Raw genomic sequence first — 25,765 nt, forward strand, 5'->3', positions numbered from 1 at the left:
GGAATAATCAAGAGACCAAGTCTACTAGAACCATTGTCCATACCAAGTGAGTGTTGGGAAGAGGCCATAATGGATTTTATTACAATTATACCAAAGTATGAAGGAACAAATTTCATTATGGTTTTGGTGTTTTGACTTACAAAGTATGTCCACTTTTATAGAAAAGAAGCATCAAAATGGTTTCTGAAGAACAATCTGCAAAGGAAGAAAATCACTGTCAAAGTAGAAACCCACCATGAAAAGCGCTGCAGACATGATGAGCAAGAGACAACCTTTAGAATAGTCTCATTCACCCCTTACTGCTCACTCAAATTTATTATGACACAAACACGTAGCAGAGAAATGTCAAATGTAGGGAAAAAAGGAAAAAAACATAATGGTATGATGTCAATATATCCAAAAAAATTGATATATATATATATATATATATATATATATATATATATATATATATATATATATATATATATATATATATATAAAAGATAACTATCTTTGTCAATAAGAGAAAATTGGATAAAGCCACCGTATAAGATGACTCATCAATAGTATAATGATATATCTTATATATCGTTAAATCAATAAATCAGAACAAGATCCAATAAGACCCTTGGATAGTTGGTTCACTCATATTAATTTTGAAGGAGAAAATATTCAAATAAAAGAATTATATTTTCTGAGGCCAAGTTTAAAGAGATAATTATTTAGTATGACCCGTAATGAAATTGTAATGTTCCATCATTTAAATTATATATTTAAATATGATATAGATTTAATACATTAAATTTTTTATGATATATTCCATTAAATAAATTCAATAATTTAAAATTATAATTATCTCAATTTCACATGCTGAATTAAAAAATCTTAAAAAACAAAAAATCTGATTAAATATACAAAAAAAATTTAATGCATCAAAAAAATTATGATGCATTCCATTAAATAAACTTAACAACTTAAAATTATAATTATCTTAGTTTCACACACTGAATTAAAAAATCTTAAAAAAACAAAAAAAAATAACAGCATTAAACTACATTTCATGTTAAAATTTATAATGAATTATATAAATATCATTAAACTCATCATAGAATTTAGGTAAAGAATTAAAAAATTAAAAAAAGAAACAACTCGTAAAATTTAATAATTTTGATAATTACCATTTTAATTTTGGACAATCTTTTACAGTATTTAACGAAGGAGGAATTGCACACTATGAATCCTTAGTATCCTGTCCATGTTGGAGAGGGAAAAAAAGAAATTGTTCAAATTTCTAGCACTGTTCTATTGATTGCTCCTACTGATGGGGATGAACAAAAATGAGTCTAATCCTATATCCAATATAATTCTATGTATAGTATTCAAAACTGTCAATGTAAGAAGTGTATGTATGAATTTGGGGTAATACTTTAAAAAATGAAGGCACTGTTCTTTGTCTTGTAAACTTCACTTGATTTGTCTGTAGATCTTCCAGTGTACCATCCACCATAGTTGTAGACTTTTAGTGCCAATAGTAACCCAAAAATGTCTTTGCACCATCCACACTAGGGAAATAAGGTGGTTCAAAATATATCTGACGCAGGGCATCACAAGCACCTAGATATGATGGACCCTTCATTTCAATGCTACCCATGGCTGTTACTACTAGTTGCTGATATGAGAAGAAAAACCTTTTCATCGTAGCTTCTATTGCTTGGAAGGCCAACAGAACAAGTATTGTTGCAACATGATAAGCAACTGAAGTGTTATGTGAGCGAAGTCCATGTGAATGAAACAAATGCATAAGTGCCTCCTAGAGCCTTGGTCCACCCTTTGGATCAGCCTCAACACCCATGACTTTGGGCACCAGATGCCTTAGTTCCTTGCATGCATTTGTAAGGTCTCTAAGGGGGGCAGACCGAAGGCAATATGCGCCTGCAAGCGTACCAGTGCTGCTAATTGCCAACTGGTGTTTAAGGCAAAGGAAATCATCTGGGTCCATCACTAGAAGCAAATTCACAATTTCTGTGAGCATGTTCCACATCCTTTCAACCATCCAACAGTCTGTGGATGCTCCTACGAAATCCCTAGAGTCTATTCTTTGATATATTCTGTGCAACAATTCTTGGCCTACAAATACCCAGGCCTCAAAGATCTGGAGGACATTGCAAAGTTTGGCATCTTCTGGATTATGGAATTATTTATGTTGTTTTAAAGAGTGCAAATATCTTGGCTTGCAGATTCTATCATATTCAAGAATAGGCTTACCTGACATATTTGGTTCCCCCAGACCTAAAGTGAAGGGAGTCCTCTGCATATGGCCTTCAATGGCAAGCCATATTCTAGAAACCATAGCTTCAGCGCTTTTCCATGTACCCAAACGAGGAAGTAAGCTCTCTTCACTTGTTCTGCTAACCACAGGTAAAGCACCAGGTCTCTGCCATACCTCATGGAAAACTTTCCTAGCAAGAACACCACTACTTACTGACAACTGAAGAGTGGGAACCTGCTTGTCATTTTCACAAATCATTGAAATCAACTCAATCTGGGAACTAATTAAGGATTCAAGCCTTCTCTTCCATTCCTCTTTGTCAATGTAAGTCCTTGTGTCACAGAGGACAGACGAAACAAACCAAAAAGTAATCTCCAATGACTGTAAGGTAGCCTTTACCAACCCCTCTCTAGACCAACCAGGCCATTCCTTGAATTTCCACATGGCACTGAGCTCGGGGAGATGCACATACTGCTCGTAACCCGCACACTCCATGGGGGAGGGCTCTATGGACTCTTCAACAAAGGCAAAATAGGATGCCATTTATTTACAAGACATATTTTTTCCCTGCAAACATAACCAGGAGAGTAAAGACACTAATGCTCTCCATATACCATAATCTAAAAAGGACAACATAATAATAGAATAAACACTAAAATCCATTTTAAACACTAAAATTTTAAAAACTGGAATAGAATAAAATGTTCTTAAATCCCTGATATATTTAAAAAGTTATATATAATATGTTACTGGACAGAAAACATATCTATTTGTTGCAACTCAACTTTTTCTGTAGATGATAAAAACTCAACACAAATAAACCTTCTTTACAGTCCAATAAATATTTTTTAGAAGAAAATGTTGCCCTCTCTAATTGACTGCTATCCTTGTGTTAAATGGAATTCCCCGCATCCAATATACCTGCTGGATACCTTAATATACAGTAGACATAAGCTCATGAGATGGAAACAAGCTTGGTTCAATAATACCACACTACAAAGTGATTCTACAAACTGATTTAAATCTCAAGGCCTTCAGTGTACTTACTTTTATGATTTACAGGATTATGATATAAATCTCAGGGTCTTCAATGTAATTTTATAATTTTGAATTTGAAGTATTGAAATTACTGGAAATTCTACTATCAGTAAGATTTGAAGTCAGGACATAGCAGAAATCTTACAATAGTGAGGAGATATGGTAAAATTATATAGCCTTTCTTTTTGATAAAGCTATTTTAAATATCGAAATTGGCAGACATTTGCTTCACTGATAATGGTGTTATGCTCTTCTGCTAGACGGACGGGGACTAGACGACAACTATATTCGAATTATTTAAAAAAAAATGTATTTAAATATACAAGCTCTCTCTCTTCACATTTTATCAAACAAGGACATAATCGTTTTCTCTGCTAACCTGTCCCTTACAAAGACTTGTAAGCTTGTACTATAACTGTCAAATTCACTAATGCTTGGAAGCTTGTAATCATGTAATACAATTCACATATTTGCTCAATAAATATTCTTATAACGAGACGCCGGTGTAGTTTGCAAGCGTTTTATACGAGATAGTTGCGATTAATAACCGGTAAGGGAACTCCAAATAATTCCATTGATAAGGAATCCAATGGCGGAGAAGGGGAGCGCCTACAGCGGGAGCGCCTACAGAGACCTACCAGCATCCTCCAGCTAGAGATGATAGCCTATCAGAGTGACCAACCAGCAGCGTATGGAGTGGTTTGACGGATGACGAACCATCAACTAACAGCACACATCCCAGACCAATGGTCTTTCAGCTTCTAGATCCTGCCACTCAGATGTCGCGTCACGCCTCATCCTCTTTTATGCACGAAGGTATACTAGCCTATGCTTTCCCTCGCTAAGATCACTGCTACATGTCATCCGCAGATGCTTCATGCATGCATGCGCGTCGTAGGGTGGACAAGCGCTTGTTTAAGGTGTTCACTTCGTAAGGGTCCGTAAATTCCTTTTATCCTTTGACGCGCGCGGCTTTCTGCCCTCCTGGCCCCTACTTCTCCTTTCGTCTGGTCTGGGGAGGCTTACGTCTGTTATCCCAATTTCTGTATTTGCCTACATTATCCAGGTACTCAGCAATACCTTGATCAAGGAAGCGATGATGAAAGTGGTCACTACTCCAAAACAGTTTCAACCATACTGCAACAACAGCGGTCGAGCCAATGGACAGAGGCAACGACCTTGCAACTCATACATGGAAACGTCAATCCTCAGGATGTTACGCAGCGATGTGCTTTCTCCAGTTGGATGGGCAACAGCGGGGTTTTGGTCCAAAAGGCAGTGAGTGCCCACGGGGTGCTGAAATACATTTTGTTCAGTGTTCCTAGCCTTCATAGTAGAAACAGGGATGAAAGCTCACCCAAATTAAGGGAAGGTGAGAATGGTTGCAGGGTGCGGAGAAACGGTCAGGACGACATCACTGTAAATCATGTACTCGCAGAGCGCAGACGCAGGGAGAAACTGAACGAGAGGTTCATTATTTTGCGCACACTGGTGCCATTCGTTACTAAGGTACCCAGTTAGATCTACTCTTGAAAGCCTTTAGCTGTGAAAATATTGAGAAATTTTAGAAAATAGAAGAACTGTATCCTCAGTGAATATATTATTACATATACAAAGCACTGGTTGAAACTTTATACTGGTAAACGGTGGAAGTTATTTCCACCAAACTCAACAAACGCTATACTTTAGCCTTGGGAGACCTCAAATAAATATAATTTTCAAAGCAAAATTTGGCCTTACGCGCAAGACAGAGGTCGAAAGAGAGTTTGAAACACCTATTTCGAAGCGGTGCAAGGGATCACCTTCTGTAACCTCTGTTCGCCGGAGCTCCACTGTGAATTTGTTCAATGGTTGGATTTTGAATTGCTGGGATTTGAGCAGATAATGTATCAAGGATGGTTGGTAAGGCGTTTATGAGCCTCCACGCTGGGTTGGTAAATGTCATTAATACACCAAAGTGGAGGCGGGCAGCTTGGCGGGCAGGAACACGGCAGACGGCAGAGTCGCCGGAGCTGGGTGACCCGTATTCGCTGGAGGTTGGAGATGGGATGCATGTAACATGCGGCATGATCCATGGTGAGGCCCGAGATGTGAGATGTAAGCGGGCGATGACGTCAACGGGGCTGTCAGGACGGTGTAAGGACATAGCATTTATAATGCTATAGGGTTGGAAATAGGAACTGCCATCAAGATAAGCCTGTTATGTTGGATGTCTGTACTTTCTTAATAATGAAGTGTTTTTTCATTGGAAAAAGGTGGGCAGTTATTGTCACTGAATATATCTACATTCGATGTTTCAAACGCGACTGTGCAGTTAATAATCGAACTCAAGAAGAAGAGGTTATAGCGAGAATTGAGAATAGACCTGAAGAAGCTGCAGACCTGTGGGCTAAATTAATGGACAATAAAACATTGTGGGTAGCTTCTGCTGATGAAGATAATGGGGAAACCCATACGAGGAAAGGTCCCTGGACTGTAGAAGAGGACATGGAGTTTATTAGGTATATAAGTTTACACGGGGAAGGGCGCTGGAGCTTTCTCGCAAAAGAAACGGGTATGTATGGTTAGAGATCTGTGAATAAGTACATCTGTTGATAGATGAACAGAGGAGGAAACAACACACTAACACAATCTGATATGAACCGCTGCTCAGTAAACTGCAATGTGCATTTATTCACTTGATTGAAGCTACATGATTAAACAGACTCAAATGGTTAAGAATGGAGATGCTAATGATTCACATGCATGATAGACACTTCCTAAATTATAATTTAGCAGGACTAACACTTCTCAATTTAGATTATTTAGATCGTATGTAAACGGTCTGTAATTGAAGGCTGAGTAATTGTAACTGCGCGTAATTGCAGGCTAAGTACTGTAACTAGGAGTAATTATCTCCAACACTCCCCTAAGAGTCTCCTTAATTACCACTATTAATATCTCCTTTATTACAACTATTATTGACCGCTGGTCTGAGTAGGTTTACACATCAAGTCAGTAACTTGTTTTACTTCTGCACGGTAGTAACTTGCAGTTTGTTTTAAGCTCTACGTTGTATAAGCTTTTTCTTTCTTTTGCTTCAAACCTTATACTTTGGATATCTAGCTTGTGTGTTATTTTGGCGGTCTTCTTCATCAGTGTTATTTTGGTGGTCTTCTTCCATATGGATATGTTTTCTTTGTCCGATTTATTTTCTGCATCTACTTGTACCTATCTGGTGATTAAATTTTTTTTTGTCAATCGCGGTAAGATAAAAAACAACTTCGTTACTTTTTTTGTCTCTTCCACCGCTAACATCAAGTAATTATCTCCAACAATATTTCCTTCTGCAGGGGGATTTTGAGAATTTGTTGGTGTTTATTATGCAGCGGATAACAATTTGTTTATGAAGGTTTTGACCAAGTGTTTTCATGAAATGTAATGACCAGTTAGAGGAAGCGGAGACATCAATTCTTTTTTCAGATGCCCCCTTTTTTTAATGTGTTGAAGGAAAACCAGAAATTTATCAACTGTGCAGGTCTCAATAGAACTGGCAAGAGTTGCATGTTGAGATGGCTTAATTATCTCCGGCCTAATCTCAAACGTAGCAAGATAACTCCTGAAGAGGAGCGTTTGATTATCGAACTCCACAGCCGTTTCGGTAACAGGTATATACTCATAAAATGTGATGTACATGTAGGTCTTTGGTATTCTCAATATATGGTTTTTGAAATATAGGCGAATTCAAATGGTCAGGTGGTCTCGCATTGCACAGAGTTTACCAGGAAGGATAGACAACGAAATCAAGAACTACTGGAGAACTCGTATCGAGAATAAAATGAATATGCAAGCTGAGAGTGGCAGAAGAGGCATGGATGCAGGCAATGGAGTACTTATTGAACGTTCAACTGTTTCTCACAGTATCACAGTATCATCTGAAACACCGTCTGATCTAGTCATTGCTGAATCTTCGACTAGCTTCCCAAAAAAAAAAACTGAGATAGAGTTTCAGACATGGGCAACCCCGTATCCGCAAGACGATATTTCACCTTAGGTGATTCCGTTTACTGAAGGAAACTATGAGAATGGAGTTAAGGGAGAAGTTCAAGGTCCTCCTCATGTTAGTGAAGATATGCAAACAGGCGCAGCTTTGGTGGACTATTTCAAAGGATCAGACAACCAGTTGTTTGAGAACAGCTTATACTACAATATTTCAGTGGGTTCTCTCTCGAGTCTATTATATTATTCTGAGTTCTCTGCTGATGGCAGAATACCGCCTTCTTCTTCCCATATTGTAGATTCTCCGGATGCGTTTTCGGACAACAAGGAGTTGAATCGTTATTCTGATGTGTTGTGGAACATGGATGAATAAGATGACCGTTTCACTGGCATTTAGTGTTGTGGGTCCTGGGATGACACCGATCATATTGAGGAACGATAAAGGAAAATCATATGTTGCAATTGTCTACTTTTCATCAATTTTTCTCTATTGGACTAGATCTGTAAAATTTCACGGACACCGCCAACTGAAAACTCGACATCCGTGTCTTTTATTTTATGGCATTCTTACGCTACCGGACTCTTCTTGTAAGGCCTCTGGGTGATTGTGCGACGGGCACCGGGCACGGGCGCACGACGGGTGCACGATGGGTGCGCGACAACTGATTGTGCGATGGGTTTGCGACGAGCGGCGGTGGATGTGCGACACAATGCGACGTTACAGAACACACCAAAAATTGGCTAAGTGTCATTCCCCACTTGAGCGTACATAATATGAGGGTGCACGAAGGTTTATGTATGCGTTGGTGTGTTGAACATAAAGTATACCCAAGACGACATGATAAACCATGATTTGGGGGTGTTCATACTACTATTTAGAAGGTCGGACTTAAAGTAAATACGCATGATGGCAAGCGTATAAATGAGGAAGGCTGCACCTCATTTGAAACAACCAACTTCGCACAACAAGTACGCACAAGGGGTAAAAGCAGCGCAGGGATAAAGGTAGACTACGCATATCTCATGCGTAGTGCCTCTAAAGGTGCAGTTTTGGACTTAAGTGCGGTTTGAGTAAGGCAAGGGTGCCGAAAGTGGAGTTATGTGCAGATAATTGTATGCAGGATTTGGCAAGGTGAAATAGGTGGCTCGGGTGAGCGTTCCACTTTGTCCAAAAGGTGCATATAATTGTATAAGGCTATTCTATGCCTTGTTGTAAAATTATTCTAAGTGTTGGCTTGAAGATTGTCAAGCATCACTTGTATTTGTACTATTGAAGAAAAGCTGTTATAATACATTGTTGGGCAGACTTTCTGGGAGTTGCCCCTCCCTTTGTACTTGATTATTGTTGATGTTCTCGGTTTATTGTTCATGGTTAATAATTGAGAATGGTCTTCACTAAAGTATAAAGGATAATGTTTTATTCAGTTGTAAAAACATAAGTTAAGTATGTTCATGTTGAAGTAGGCGTAGTCCACGGGTGTTAGTATTGTTAAAAAGAAAGTGCTCGGTGGTGCCGCACCTCGCTACAAGCGGTTGGAAGATCACCAGGTGTAGGGGCGTGACAGTTGGTATCAGAGCTCGGTTGGAGCTGGTGAGGAAAGGTTGCTCGTGACAGTGACAAGGGTACTTGCAGGTGAATGGACCGGGAAGGTGGAATTCACTATAGTGCGGATTGATGACTACGAAGCTGTATTGGGGGTGGAGTTTATGAAACAATTCGATGCTATGATTGTACCACATTTGAAGAAGCTCTACATTTATGATGGAAGGGAAGATGTACCCATTGGTGTGCCTACCATTGGTGCAACGAGACCTGATTGTAAAGTAGGAGCAATGCAAATGGAGGATAAGGAAAAAGTGAACAAGCGGTTGTCCACTGTTGAGGCAAAGCTTGTGGAGCAGTCAGTGGTCATCAAGACACTTTCAGATAGCATCTTGGACTTAACAAGAAGGCTAGAGCTGGTGGAAGATGATGATGATGATGATGAGGTATATGTGAGGCCGGATGTCCAGAAGGAAGACCGGGTTGCTTATCTACAAAGGATGGAGATTGAGGATCCTGATAGATGGATCGAGTTGATTAGTGAGGGAGAGCCTTCAGGCTCTACTCCCTCTACATCTTCTTAGATGAGTAAGAAGATGGGCTCATTGTTAGCTGCTCATGGCAGTGAGTCCTCAAGCATATGGAGCAGGTATGATTGATGATGACATGTTGCAGATGAGATGGATGGAGTTTCCATGGACCTGGGCATGGATCGTGGAGATACATACTTTGGTATGGTGAGCTTGGTGGCAGTTGGTCACTAGGCCGAGACATGGTGGAGACAGTGGTTCTACATATGCTGCAGTGATGTTCACCTTATGTGGAGGAGTCAACATCAAGGATGATGGTATGTTGTCGAGGATGACAACGATTTCAGGTGGAGGAGAATGTAAGGCCTCCGGGTGATTGTGCAACGGGCATCGGGCACGGGTGCACGACGGGCGCACGATGGGCGCGCGACAACCGATTGTGCGACGGGTTTGCGACGAGTGGCGGTGGATGTGCGACACAATGCGACGAAACTATGCGACGTTACAGAACACACCAAAAATTGGCTAAGTGTCATTCCCCACTTGAGCGTACATAATATGAGGATGCACGCAGGTTTATATATGCGTTGGTGCGTTGAACATAAAGTATACCCAAGCCGACATGATAAACCATGATTTGGGGGTGTTCATACTACTATTTAGAAGGTCGGCCTTAAAGTAAATACACATGATGGCAAGCGTATAAATGAGGAAGGCTGCACCTCATTTGAAACAACCAACCTCACACAGCAAGTACGCACAAGGGGTAAAAGCAGCGCAGGGATAAAGGTAGACTACGCATATCTCATGCGTAGTGCCTCTAAAGGCGCAGTTTTGGACTTAAGTGCGGTTTGAGTAAGGCAAGCGTGCCGAAAGTGGAGTTATGTGCAGATAATTGTATGCAGGATTTGGCAAGGTGAAATAGGTGGCTTGGGTGAGCGTTCCACTTTGTGCAAAAGGTGCATATAATTGTATAAGGTTGTTCTATGCCTTGTTGTAAAATTATTCTAAGTGTTGGCTTGAAGATTGTCAAGCATCACTTGTATTTGTACTATTGAAGAAAAGTTGTTATAATACATTGTTGGGCAGACTTTCTGGGAGTTGCCCCTCCCTTTGTACTTGATTATTGTTGATGTTCTCGGTTTATTGTTCATGGTTAATAATTGAGAATGGTCTTCACTAAAGTATAAAGGGTAATGTTTTATTCAGTTGTAAAAACATAAGTTAAGTATGTTCATGTTGAAGTAGGCGTAGTCCACGGGTGTTAGTATTGTTAAAAAGAAAGCGCTCGGTGGTGCCGCACCTCGCTACAAGCGGTTGGAAGATCACCGTAGGCGTAGGGGGCGTGACACTTCTGGATGCAAGTGGAACACACCGTTTATCTGAGCTCCATGTTTCTCTGGGCAAAATATGTTGGCCTTCAAACAACATTGCGGGAGCTTAATGTCAGATCAAGCAGGACTTGAGTAAGGGCCACCATCTTGTTATATTATAGAATGTTTCTAATCAATAAAATTGGAATTTATTGCATTAGACCATCAATTTTCTGTTTCCAACTCAGCACGGAGAAAATTAATACAGTCATTAATCCAGGAAGGCCGTAGCTTACTTTGAACCATTTCCAAATGCCTTTGTAATAAGGCAAAGAAAAAGCCGTTGAATCTTATTAATCTGTTCGTGGTTATCTTAGTCTATTTAAAGGCCATGAAAATACTTGGATCACAGTTTTAGCCATTTTAAAATGGTAAAGTTGCAATTTCATCATTACTGTCATTTTACAGTGGGATATAAACCAAAGTCATGAGTGAGAAAAGCTCGTTTAACATATGAATGCGTTGATATATTCATTCAATCGTCTGTCTGCCTGCCACTAAATTTGGACAGTATCACATAATACTCATTTCCCCTTGAGAATATAGAGTGGTCTCATAATTGCGTTATATAGATTATTAAAAGAAAACTCGTTGCACCATGGGCAGGTGCTCTACAACACTAACTCTGAAAGGGTTTTGCCTGAATCATTAATCAATGAATACAATAAATTTCTCTCTTTAGAAAATGGATATATTAACCCTAACTCAGAAAGGGTTTTGTCGGGAATTATTAATAATTATAATTCGGTAAGATAAATAAGATAAATTTATTTGTTTGCAAAATGTACATGTTACCATTCAGACTGGTGAGACTAGAATAATAATAATAAAAAAAAACAATATTTGTCCAAACGAAAAACAATGCGAAGATAGCTTTGACCAAATCGCTTTTGGAGCTGGATACAAAGCATCTGCGCAAGTACAGCAAGTGGTACAATTTAACATAAATTTATATTAACTTTTTAACTTTTTATACTTAATTGGTCTGTCGTGACTCGCGAGGGTCAGTAAACAATGAACTCTCGAAATTCACAAAAATTTATATTAATTTTTGGTGTATTTGTATATGCAATTGGTCTCTCGTTATATGTGCAGCAATTGAACGCTACAACTTTATAATCATACATATTTTTTAACATAATAACAAGTTTCCTTATTTATATTTATTTAGTTTGTATGGGCTGACATCTGGAGGATTTATAATCGATCTATTACCAGGGAAGAGAGAATATAAACAGCTGTCTTCAATCTTGGTTTTCCCACAACCTTTAGGTTGGGATATGGTTAGAACGGAATGTTGCTATTTTTGAAAATCCACTTCCAAATTCGAACAAGGTGTTCACGACCATTCTGGCTATTGCATTTCCTCTTATTCGGCCTTTCTCAGATCGATATGCATATTCTCCCCCAATTGAAATTCAAACCAATTTTTCTTGGATTTTTTTCAATGGAGCTTCTTACGGCATCTCTCTATGCGAGGGGTGAGGGAATTCTATATATCTTAGCTTCTCATTTTATCTCTTTTTCAAACAACATTGATTATGTTACAAACAATTATGTCAAACTCTTAGCCTTATATGTCATTCTTCTGTTAGTACAAAAATATGGAGTTTATTATATTCAAATCTTTGGTGATTCTCAAGATGTTTTAAATCTCAAAATGTTATAAATTGGATAAAAGGAATAATAGCCATCAGAAACTTCACCGTGCTTCATCTCTTTCAAAATATCAAACAAAAGTTAACTTGTTTCCCTCTTATTTCCTTTGACCAAATATATAGGTAGAGAAAAGAGAAAGTCTACCACTTGCCAAAATTGTATTGGATTTGGACTGAGGCACATGCTGTAAGAATATGTTTTTGACCCTTGAGTATTAAATCTAGTCATGTCTCACTATATCACTAAGAATATGCTCTTCTTATATGCACATAATATTGTTATTACTGGACTTTTTTAATCATATGATTGCCCTTCCTGGCTGGATTTTAGACTATATCTGTCTCTCTCGGACGGGCATTGGTAGGGAACTATTAAATAGCACATCCTAAATTTGTTGGTTTTGTAAGAACTAATAAGAGGAATTTTATGCTAAGGGTTGAACTATTTACAAGATTTGGGCTATCCCAATGCTATAAGAATATATTTATGTAATCAGGTTTATTACTCATAAATAAAAGTTATTTTTTTTTGGAATATATGTATATATTTTGGAAATTATGAAATTCAGTATCATTTTAATAATTAAAATATATTAATTTTATTTTTTTTTTAATTTGTAAAACTTTATTAATGCATATGTATCTTCCTTTCATGTTTATAACTTCATTTTTAAATAGATCTAAGGTTTTAATAGTTAAATACATCTAATACATTGATGTTACTATGAGATGCCTCTAAAGCAAGAAGCCCTAGGAAGAGTGGCATACATTAATTGTGCATAAGTTAGGTGATATTGTTGGACATTTTGGATGGATTCGTCTTTCATTTTTATTTTAGATGCGTAATTGTGCATAGATTAGGTGATATCATTGGGGATTTTGGATGGATTCCTCTTTTATTTTAGATGTGTTCAACCCCATACCTTTTGTAAGATGATGGATTTCAAAAACAATCATATTAGGAATTGGTTACTAATTTCAACTTTACTCAAACCATGCCACCTATGTCATTCATTGATATGATTAGTGATATGGATATCAATATGATGATGAAAGTTAGCAAGAATCTAAATTCCCACATCATGGTCAACTAGTAGGTGAGAAAAGGTGAAGAACACTTTCATAATGGAATCAAAGGTTGTATGGGTATTTGTAGGCTAATTGACATATCACTTAGAATTCACACTAGCGAGGCTACATTGGGACAACCTAAACCTATTATAATAATATATTATATTTTTTAGGAGCACCAAATATGGATGACATGTAATGGTTGGGGAACCCTCTCCGAGATGTCACTCAAGCTTAGGGATATTAAAGTGAAAGTTTGTTGGGGATGCTTAGGGCCATTTCAAAGGGGATGGTTTATGATATTTGTCAAATCAATGAGATTTAACCCAACCATATAAGGTAAAGTATGTTGAGTTTTGTTTGGTTATGTCTAGCCATAGTGGAAATCAAATTTGTAGATATATTGGATGGAGGTCAACTAGTTGAAAGAGGACTAACTCTTGGAATACCTAAATTAGAAGAAATTTTCTATGATCGTAATCTTCCTAATTCCCTAAGTACATAGATAAGTTGTTATGTATTTCTATGTATGGAGGCCATCTCTATCAAATATGACACATGTATTAGTGTTAAAGCAATAAATATAAGAATTCTCACAAGAAGCTTCCACCTTCTAGAAAATTCCTTCACCAGAATGCTTATAGGAGGTAAGTAGATTCAACTTAATAAGATATCTTGAAAATATGTTTGTAATTGAAGTTTTATTGAAATTGGAGGCTTCCCCATCAAAGAGGTAAGAAAACATTGCTTCCATTATAAAGGTGTAACATTTTTTTCTCTAAGAAAATATAAGTTTTTTTCTCTTTTCTTTTTTTTCTTTTTTTTTTTTGTACGTGGCTGGTTAAATCGACAATTGGGAGAATTTCGTACTGGCATGACATGAGGTTGATTCGACTACTACCACTATAACCTCTAGGTGCGTACGTAGGTGGATCTCATAGTTTACATAACACAACTTTTCCAATTGAGCTACTATTGAGGGCTAATATAGGAAAAAAATGTTATTTATGATACACATCATTCAATTTACAAATAAAGAATAGCAAAATGGCATCAGAGCACTTTCTTTATCATATATTTTTGAGAATATTTTTTAGTTTTTTCAATCTAGAGATATGATCTAGAATTTATAATAACTACTCATCTATCCTTTAGTAGATAAAATTATAGTAGAGGGAGCATAAATATAGGAAATAGAAGAGGTCTCACTTGGTTGGACACCTTTGAAACCCTTATTAGTACCCCTTCAAGTAGTATCACATCATAGAGCATTTGCACATGGAATTTCACTTCCACTTACCCTTGGGTGTATCAAAAGTCTTTTAGATTTCCTAAAAATATGTTAGGCCCTTATACTACTAGTGTAACCCTTTATTGTTATTAGTACAACCCCCTTATTATATTGTTGTATGCATGTAGTCCCCATATTCTTATTATTGTGCCCCATAGAAGCCCACTATTGTTATTATTGTGCCCTTACATTATTATTGTTATGTCAATTCTAATTATATTATGACCCCTTAGACTCCTATATATAGAAAGGAGGTCTTGTCATTTGTATCATCCAAGAATTGTTCATTTGTGTAATGTAAAGGAGGCTGCCCCCTCGAAGAGGCTGAATTATAAGGCATTGATCTATCTTTTCTATCTTTTTGTGAGCTGGTTTCATAATATTTGGTATCAAAGCTTTGAATTCTAGGGTTTCACTGCTCCAAATAGGTCATTGTGGCATTTGCGCTATAAATTTTTTCTGTAACGTTTCAGACGCTAAAAAAAACCCATTTGGGCCAAAATTGTTCTAAACCACAGGTCCAAACTTCAGAGATTTTTGCACTATATTTGTGGAGATATGATCTTAGGAAGTTGGCCATTTTGCAGACTCCCAAATTACATTCCAAACAGGTGACCTAGGGAAAATAGTCATAACTTTTGTTTTGAGCATCAGATTGAAATTTCGTAAGAAGTTACAGAAAGAGGAAGGATTGTAGTTCCCAGTGTATATTTTTCAAATCCTAAGGTCAAAACAGTGACACTTGGCACTTCATACAAGTTCGGTCTTCTAAAAAGGTATATAATCAGGGAATCTTGGGAGATTGTGCATAACTATTTCTTGGAGAATATAAATTCGATCACACTGGTGGCATTGGAAAGAGGACGCAGAGGGCTACTGCAGGGTGAAATTTCAGAACTAGAAGATCCGAAATTACAGAGATACATCAGATGCAATATCGAGCTCCTACAAAGTGAAAAAGGTGTGTAGATTTTTTTAAATTTTTGCATAAGCTTGGTTTGAAAAATTATTTTGAAGGAATTCAAAGGGCATAGTAAAGCATTATTATCGGTAACTGATGCTTCGAGGAAAGAAAATGCAAACACCTAGTAAGCAACCTGAAAGCTCTGGCATGACTCATGAAGAAGAGGAAGAAATGCAACATGATATATCAAAATTACGAGACTAAGTGCAACAAATGTCACTCGCACAAAAAGTAACAGAATCTAAGATGGATGGTTTAAAGAAAGATGTAGAAGCTAAGATATATGGCATGGAAGCTAAGATGAATGACGTGGAAGCTAAGATGGACGATTTGAAGATAGATTTGGAGACAGACTTGGAAGATTTGAAGATAGGCACGGAAGATTTGAAGACAAATTTGACAAAGTTTTTACAAGAAATGCTTACTAATGGTGAAAGGGTAGTAAAGGAAACTCGTGATGAGAACAAAATAAATGTTAATCATGATTTCATAGACTCTAATGTTGGATTGAAGAACCACCATATTCCAAAAATTGATATGAGGAAGTTTGATGGCAAGGATCCCGCAACATGGATACTACAGATGGAGCAATTTTTCGATCTCCATAATGTGAAAAACACACAAAAGCTACGTATTGCAACTTTATATTTGGAACCAAATAAGTTTGTATGGTATCAATGGCTTTGCTTTCGTAAACAAATTGTCACTTGGGCAATTTTTATGGAAGAAATGACAGCACATTATGAGGATACAAAAAGCAACACCTTTAGTAGCCAATTGATAAGTCTCAAACAAAAGGGTTCAATGATGGATCACATTGAGGACTTCCAAAAATTGAACATAAGGGTAAAAGATATTGCAGAGGAGCATAGGATTGATGTGTTCACAGGGACTTTAAAGGATAATATCCAACATGAAGTTCACCTTTGGGAACCTGATTCATTGGAGAAGGCATTCAGGTTAGCAAGAAAAATGGAAAGCAAAATTATGGAAACTAGGAAGCCTACCACTCACAACTATAAATATGGAAGTGTTATTGCCCCTAGCCTTCCACAACCTATAAGGTTGACACCACAACAATATTGTCAAAACTTAAAGAGGAAGTAAAAATCATATTGGAACCTGGAGCAATCACAGAAACAAGAACCCAACGGCTACGAAATCGATCAATTTTAGAGTATCTCATCAAGTGGAAGAACTTAACCACTGAAGATACCACATGGGAGGACAAGAATTTTATACAGAAGCATCAAGAACTACTCAAGCATTGAGGACAACACTTTTTGAAGGAGAGGGGCATGTTAGTCCCCTATACTACTAGTGTAACCCCTTATTGTTATTAGTACAACCCCCTTATTATATTGTTGTACACATGTAGTCCCCATATTGTTATTATTGTGCCTCATAGAAGCCAATTATTGTTATTATTATGCCCTTACATTATTATTGTTATGCCAACTCTGATTATATTATGACCCCTTAGAATCCTATATATAGAAAGGAGGTCTTGTCATTTGTATCATCCAAGAACTGTTCATTTGTGTAATGTAAAGGAGGTTGCCCCTCGAAGAGGCTGAATTATAAGGCGTTGATCTATCTTTTCTATATTTTTGTGAGCTGGTTTCATAACAAAATACCTATAGCTAAGTTGATCAACCATAATTCTAGTATAGTGACACCAATAATGAAACTTATAAAAACTACTATCTAGGACATAGATAATTGGGTTTTGAAAAATTGCCATCTAGGACCTAGATAATTGGGTTGTACAACTAAGCATAGAGTAAATTCTTCCTAGTTAGATCCATAAGAAATTGTGTTGAGTAATACTATGGGGCCTTACTTGTATATGAAAGAGACATAATGCCTAAAACACCTTTCTTTTCAAGACCCTCAGAACTGTACTCCTTTCTACTAGTTTACGGAATTCATACAAAAAATGTTATGTTGAAAATATATGCATTTGATCACTAGAAACTTATAACATAGTTGTAATATCACTAATTTTGAAATTTATTTTTGCATGTAAGTTATATAGGCTAGTGAGTTAGATGGCATGGTGAAGGGAAAAATTATGTAATGTAAATGTTATATCTCTTATCATTCATATATATTAAAAAAGGGCATTATTTCTTGTGTGGTAAAGGGACATTAAAGAGTATGCAGGATTATGACCAAAAAAGTAGGGAATTAAGGAGGGCTAAAAGAGGCCCAACCCAAATTCATGAGATTAAATAACATTTTATTATATTCTTGAGTATATTAACCTTAAAGAATATCATCCTTGGAAATTCTTTATAAGTAGATAAGAAAGAGGTATCCCTTGTCTAGGCTCCAAATTAGAGCTATGCATATAAAGCGAAGCCTATGTCCTTTAGGAATACTCTCTCATTGATTCCATCATTCCATTCTTCCATTCCATCTACCAAAAATGCATATGCCTATCCAAATTTCATAGGAGAAATGTAACGTAGAGTTCAATTGCATTTGAAGCTAGTGTAAGAATACCATAGAAGTTTCCCTAGTGTCCAATAATTGATATATTCCTTTCCATCCTATAGTCTAGCCCTAAAAGAGGGAGTTAACCTAAGGTAATAAAATAGAAAAGGAGGAGGATGTCTTTTTTTATTGTGTGGACTAAGAGGGAAGAGAGAGTTGGTGGTTGCATTATTTGATTGAGTGAGAAGATCGAATGATAATGGGAATTTTGGTTGAAAGCAGAGAAATAACATTTTCTTGTGGTGTCATAACCACATCTTGGGGATGGACTGCTATAGAGGGACTTTGAAAAATAGTTCCTAAGGATGGGAGGAAAGTCCTTAGTCCATAACTAGTTGACATGTTTCTTAAAGATAAGTGTCTTCTCTTGTGTATTCTTGAATGTGATAAATTATGTGAAATTTATATTTAAAATAGTCATTTTTACAATAATATGCATGTTTCTTTATTCACCACAAAAAATAATGCCTTAAGTATACATAATAATGTATATTGTTAGGCTTGCATTCTGGTGCATATGTATGGGAAGTCCATATTCTGGTATTAGATACTGTAATAACAAAAATTAGGAGCCAAATCAATATAAATTCCATAATTAAAGTCTATAGAGAAGTAATGAGATTTAGGAAGGTGCTTAGAGATGTTATAAGGTGGTATCAGAGTACTATTAAACAATATGATTTCATGGGTGAAACTAGCAAGTTAAATATAAGAAAATATGATATAGTTAGATCATTATATTGTTTTACATCTATCATGATGCTTTTTTAGTGAAGATGGAGGAATCCTCTTCTAAGGTTGTTTTTACTAACATTTTTCAATTCGGAGACTTAAGGTTTGAAACCATTCAGAGTCCTTTTCAGGGATTAAATAATTTTTGTTGGGATCAAAACTATTCTTCTTATGTGCAAGACCCAAAATTCTCTTATGCACTCGAAGATCTTTCCGATGGTGTAAGAATCACATTGGTCATAATTCATATGCAAAATTTATGCCTCCTAAGAGTTGACTTACTATGTTTGATCATGTGGTATGAATAGATGTCACATCAACCCCCATTACTCATGTGCATGGGGATAGCCATGCTTGGACTATGAAGAAGACTCTATAAGGGTTAAGTTAGTAACTCTAGTTGAGAGTTGGAGTCAAAATTGACGCATAGTTGGCTATTAGGCTATGCTGAAAATGAGCCACAAGGAAGAGTAGGACTTCCATTCTTGTCTATTTTATTAATGCCATGGTAGATAAAAAAACTGGGAGTGGGAGTTAGAGAGAATAATAAAGGGATTTAGTGCTCTGTAAAAACCTAAAAAGCCACAACTCTTAGGTGAATCCATAGAGAGTCCCTTCTCCTCTGTTCTTAGATTATTTCCACAGTAGAGAAAAGATAGTAGATCAACCTCACCTTCTAGTTAGTTTCTCCCATAAGGTTTTCTTAGAGAATGTGACAACCCTTTTTGGTTTCCTATTCTGATATTGATAAAAGGTATTACAGACTATGTGTGAAGTTACCTATGTTACTTAGTACAATGGATCGAAAATATTGCGAATAACACTGACACTCAAACGATTATAAAAACATAATCAGACACATCAAGACGAGCAAAATTGATAAAGGAGTTCACCAGACTTCCTGGCTACGTCTCATGGTCCTAGATTCCAGTGCTGACCTCTTTATTATGTATTCAAATGGTTGTTATAGGTGTGAGCTCAAAAATAGAGTCTCAACACAGAAATGGAACTCACCACTATGTCCCACTCAAAACTTCGAGTTGAAATGAGCATACACACGATCGTACAGGTCACCCTAACCTCCAGACCCTTAGAATGGTTCACCATACACTCCCTGAACACTCTTTGTCAAATTTTCTATGTTATGGTGTCTATATAACATGTTTTAGTTACGAATTGCAATAAACATCGAACAAATATGTTTATAATAGAAACAGGCTATAAACGAAAGGACCGATGGGCGTGGTTGGACCCCGACTGTCCGACCTTTCCCTGGCATTAATCTCGAGAAAAAATCCATTTGATGGTTGTCACGTCCCGCTCTTCAACTAATCCAGATAACCTGCACTGTTGATCTATCCTCTGCCATCTAACGACTATTGCGCGGTTTCACGCTCCAACTAGAACGTTCACTATTTCTCCGAAGGCATGCGATAAAGTGGTTTTCGAGAGGCTACATGTTCAGCGCTGAGTGGAATCACGTGCTCCCAGTCTAACACTGCTTCCTGCCTTGAGGGCATGTGAGAAACCATTTACTGCCCTCTTGTCATAACTCAAAGAGTTTAACTCCTTTCTCATAGTTTTATCGCATTCGTTTTCCCAGATAACTTGCCTGTATGTTTCGACGCGATATGCGTCAATCTCCTTTGATCAGACGATCTCTGCTCTTGTTTGTTGTTCCTCATCGCTTGAGGTCTGAACCAATCTCCGATTGCCACATCATCTTTTGCATTGACATCATCAAGTACATGCGACTCTTTCTCGGGTTGCCACATGTCCTGCTGACGTAGGCTTTGACTCTTTGACCTGAATCTTTGATTAGTTCTAATTTCCTTGTCTGAACTCGGATTTGCATGCGGTTTGCACCATTGGCTTCATATGCACGATCCCTTTAACATTATTCTAATTTCACCTGTATTTGAAGACTTTAGATCTAGAGGCTATGCTGGATCGATTTTGGACCACTCCTCCCCACTGGAAGCTTTTGGTCCACCAAAAGTTGGTTTTAGCTATCGAGTAGGTGAGGATAAAGTTCCTTCAATTTTCCAATCTCTATCCATCATGATTTACTTGGATTTTTACCTTTGAGTCTAACTCTCAGGTACTCAACATCTCCTCACGAAGTTATTATCCTTCTCTCAAGAACTGTGTCCTCCTGTAACTCATTGAGATACTCAGGCAACAGATCCTCAATGGAAGGTAACTGGCCTTGCTCTTCGAGATCTTCAATCAATGAAGGTTCATACAACCTCAAATTTTCAACATTAACGACTGAATAGATTTGCATATAAGTTGGTAGGTCTCGGCGGAAAGCATATTCACTAATTTTTATCAAGTATTTTGAAAGGACCATATCTAATTGGTTTTAACATTTTACCTTCCCCTTGCAGTCTTTCTTTGCTGATGTACAACCAGACTTGATCACCAACTTGAAAACTATGCTCAACTTGATGCTTGTCATGTCATGCCTTATACTTGGCTTGACTTCTTTCCAGCTGTTCCTGTACTGCCTGGTGAATTTCCTGGATTTGTTCAATGAACTTGGTTGCTTTGTCCACATCACTATGTCCATCAAATGCTATGTCTTTACCAAAGACAAAATCAAAGGGAGAATTTGGTATAAATACAAAACAAATCTCAAAAGGAGACCTCTGAGTAGAAGAATGTTTGGCACAGTTGTAAGCATGTTGCACATAACACAAATGCTCATCCCAAAGTTTGGGATGCTTGCTGCAATATCCTCGAAGAAACTATATCACTTTCCTATTGACCACTTCCGTCTCACCATCCATTTGTGGATGAAATGATGTGCTCTTCTTTACCCTTGTGTGACTCCATTAAATCCCATAGAGTTGACCAAAATTTCCCAACAAATTGAGAATCTTGATCAGATACAATAGAAGTGGGTAACCCAAAACGAAACCATACATTTTGAAAGAACAACTTTGCAGTTTGTTTAGCTGTGACCTGCTTATTACATGGTATCAAAATGTACATTTTACTGAACCTGTCCACAATTACATACAAATAATCATGACCTTTTCTAGACTTTGGTAATCCCCCAACAAAATCCATGGAATCACTTTCCCAAGGACGAGAAGGAATTGGAAGTGGAGTATACAAGCCTAGTTTTCTATTACTTGGCTTGCTTGTAACACACATAGTACATCCTTTGATATATCTAGAAACTGTCTCATGCATTCATCGCCAATAACAGAACCTTTGCAATTGTGCAACTGTTTTACTTACACCAAAATGACCTCATATGGGAGAAGTATGTGTTTCTCGAATTATGTTAACTCTTTCAGTTTGTGGAATGCATAAATTTCCCGAATGATATAAGCATTTGTCATTAATGTAGTAATCCAATTCTTCTACCTGCTTGCCATGACTTAAAGTTGCATATACATCCTTAAAATCTGTATCTTGAGCATATTGTTCAATGTAACTTTCATGAATTACTGAAGTATAGTGGATGCATTTATAATTGGTCTTGATAACATGTATGCAACCTTATTATGTATGCCCTTCTTATGTCTGATAACAAGACGAAATTGCTGTAGAAAACCCATCCACCTGTAATGTCTTGATTGTTGAAATTTAGTTTGTGTGTAAATATTGAAGTGGTTGATGATTGTGTGTATGATTGTTTCTTTTCCCATTATATAATGTTTCCACTTTTTAACACTCTGTACTAATGCATACAATTCTTTATCATATGTAGGATAGTTGACTACTGCAGATGCAAATGTCTGAGAATGAAAGCATATAGGCTTTCTATGATGCATCAACACTGCTCCCATTGGCATAGCCACTTACATCTATCTCGATCTCAAATGGATGCTGAAGATCTAGCAGTGCTAGTACTGGTGCTATATTGATCCTTTCTTTCAAGGTGTCGAAGGCTTTATGTTGCTTGCCTCCCCACTGAAACACTTGTTTCACACTTCTCGAAGCATGTAAGGGAACTGCAATCAATGAAAAGTTAGCAATAAACTTTCTCCAATATTGTGCTACCCCGAAGAAACTTCTAACTTCTGTAGCAGATTTGGATTTAGGCCAGTTCACAATGACTTCAACCTTAGAGGGATCTATCTTCAATTCACCACCCCCTACAATATAACCCAAATAATTCAAAGTTGTCCTTCCAAATTCACATTTTGACAGCTTCACATAGATATTTTCTCTTTTTAAAACATTGAAAACCACTTTACATGCTTTACATGTTCATCCCATGTCCTACTAAAAATAAGAATATCATCTAAATAGACTATTACAAAATCATCATTAAATGGCCTAAATACATCATTCATGACTCGCATAAATGTAGCAGGAGAATTAGTTAAGCCAAAAGGCATAACCAACCACTCGTAAAGTCTTTTCTTCATCTTCAAAGCAGTTTTCCATACATCCTGTTCTGCAACTTTGATCTGATGGTAGCCGCTTTGCAAGTCTAATTAAGAAAAGTAAACTGCATCTTTTAATTGATATAATAAATCATCAATATGAGGAAGAGGATAACAATTCTTGATCGTAATTTTATTTAGTGTTCTAAAATCAATGCACATTCTCCATGGACCGTCTTTCTTTCACACCAACACAATTGGTGATCCGCACGGTGATGTTCTTGGTCTAATAAACCTTTTATCGAGCAACTCTTGTACCTCCTTCTTTATCTCTGCATTCTATAAAACTGATAACCTGTACATTCCAATGTTAGGTAGTGGAGCATCTCGCTGCAAATAAATATCATGTGATATCTCTCGCTTGGGTGGAAGCCCCTAGGGATTTTTAAATAGAATATCATAATCAGAAACAACTTTAACTAAATTTTCTTTCTTTTTAGGATTACAGCCTTGGAATGCATCGGATTTATCAAGATCCTTTGCCTTTACAATCATTGGTAAAAATTTCTTACTTGAATTTACTATTCTTTTCATCTGTCCTGAGTTTATGAGAGAGAAGTTATCTTTAAATTTATGAGCCCTTACAATATACTCAATTCCATCCTTAGTGAGTTGATACTTATTTTCAACTCGATAGAAGATAGCCTTTCTATCATACAAGTATGGACCCCCGAAATTCCACATATGTCCCATGGGACTATATCTAACTCAACCTCATCTACAAATGTTGACCCAATAGCAAATCGAAGTTTACATTGTCTTGCAACTTGTAGCTTTGTTTTATCACACACCCAACCTAATGGATATGGCTTCTTATGAGGTTTTGTTTCTAGACCCAACTTCTTTAAAATTTCTTCAGAAATCAAATTTACTTGTGACCCACTATCAAATAAAGTATCAATTTTAGTGTGCTTGGAAATGACTCTAATATGAAATAGCTCATTTTTTTCCCTCTAATTACTTTCATTATCAACAGAATGTGAAGAATTACTTGTAGATGCTTCAGAATCTTTACCTTTTATACATGTGGTTGTAACTGTTGTTTCGTCACCTGAGTTTGACCCCAAGTCTTTTTGAATAGCAGCAACATTCTTTCGCTCTTTACCCCCGAACTTCTTAGGCTTCAATTATGGATGCAAAGACCAGTACTGTGCCTCATCATGTCCTTCCTTCTTACAATGAGTGCATCAAGGCTTATCCCTCTTTACAATGTTTGTTTTCCTCTCCTTCCATTTCAGTTTCTTTTTTCCTTTATTCTTGTTCTCAAAAGATTTGGATGACTTCCCAACATCTAGGTTTACATTTTTACCTCTAGCCTCTAAATGAGTCACTTGGACTAATACATCATCTAAGCTAGTGGGATTAAACATAAGTATAGTATGCTTCAAATAACTATGAAGACCACCTATATATTTTAACAATGTCTCTGGTGAGTCCAATGATATTCCTAATGTTAAAGCTCTTTTGCGAAATTCCTGAGTATAACTCTGTACACTTTGACCCTTCAATTGACGTAGTGTTTGCCAACTCATCATTTCTTGCTGCATATAACCCAAAGGATAACATTTCTTTTTAATGGTAGAAACAAATTCATTCCAAGTTGAAATTATTTTACCATGTTTTTGAAGATCTACTTGTGTCTTGCCTTCCCACCACACAAGTGTGGTTCCTCCAAGATGAAGGCTAGCCAGCTGGATCTTCTTCCTTTCTGATTCAACTTTCTGCACCCTACAATATACATCAATTTTCCTTATCCAATTATCAAGCTTCTCAACATTAAGTTCTCCATCATAAATTGGCAAATCAAATTTTACATCTAATTTAATCAAAGAGGTTTTGTTTTTCTTCTTCTTAGAAGAACTAGTTTTATGAGAAGACGATGATGATGACGATGATGGTGATGATGGAGGAGATGGAGGATGATTTTCTCCTTTTCCTTTTTATTCTTTATCTTCTGGAGGGGAAAAAAGAAAAGGTTCCTCTGCTCCTTTTTCTGGTTTAGGTGATGAAGTACCTTCACCTTTACCCTTTTTAAACTCATGATAGATCTCTTCCACCATGGCATGTATAATCATGAAGCTATCCAAAAACAAGGATTCCGATAGAAGTAGAGCTTCATCTACCATCCTTCTACGTGAAAAGACCCTTCCAATCTCTCGATTCGCCTCAACAAGTTCTCCTTCACCTCGTCCAAGCCTTAACCTAGTCAGCATTCAAATCTTCACACAAACTTGTCAAAACTTGAAAACCTTAAGCTCTGATACCACTTGATCTGATATTGATAAAAGGTATTATAGACTATGTGTGAAGTTTCCTATGTTACTTAGTGCAATGGATCGAAAATATTGCGAATAACATAGACACTCAAATGATTATAAAAACACAATCAGACACATCAAGACAAAAAAAATTGATAAAGGAGTTCACCAGA

General features: G+C 37.0%; 1 pseudogene; it reads right to left on the bottom strand.

The window, feature by feature from the left end:
• Positions 1-1,501: 1,501 nt before the first annotated feature.
• LOC149189689 (nematode resistance protein-like HSPRO2 pseudogene) lies at positions 1,502-2,794 on the bottom strand (annotated as a pseudogene).
• Between the last annotated feature and the right edge of the window lie 22,971 nt (positions 2,795-25,765).

Source organism: Pinus tabuliformis, chromosome 3_1 (genome assembly GCF_031772625.1).
Source record: "Pinus tabuliformis cultivar Carrire ecotype Pingquan chromosome 3_1, CPIR1, whole genome shotgun sequence".
Taxonomy (NCBI): Eukaryota; Viridiplantae; Streptophyta; class Pinopsida; order Pinales; family Pinaceae; genus Pinus; species Pinus tabuliformis.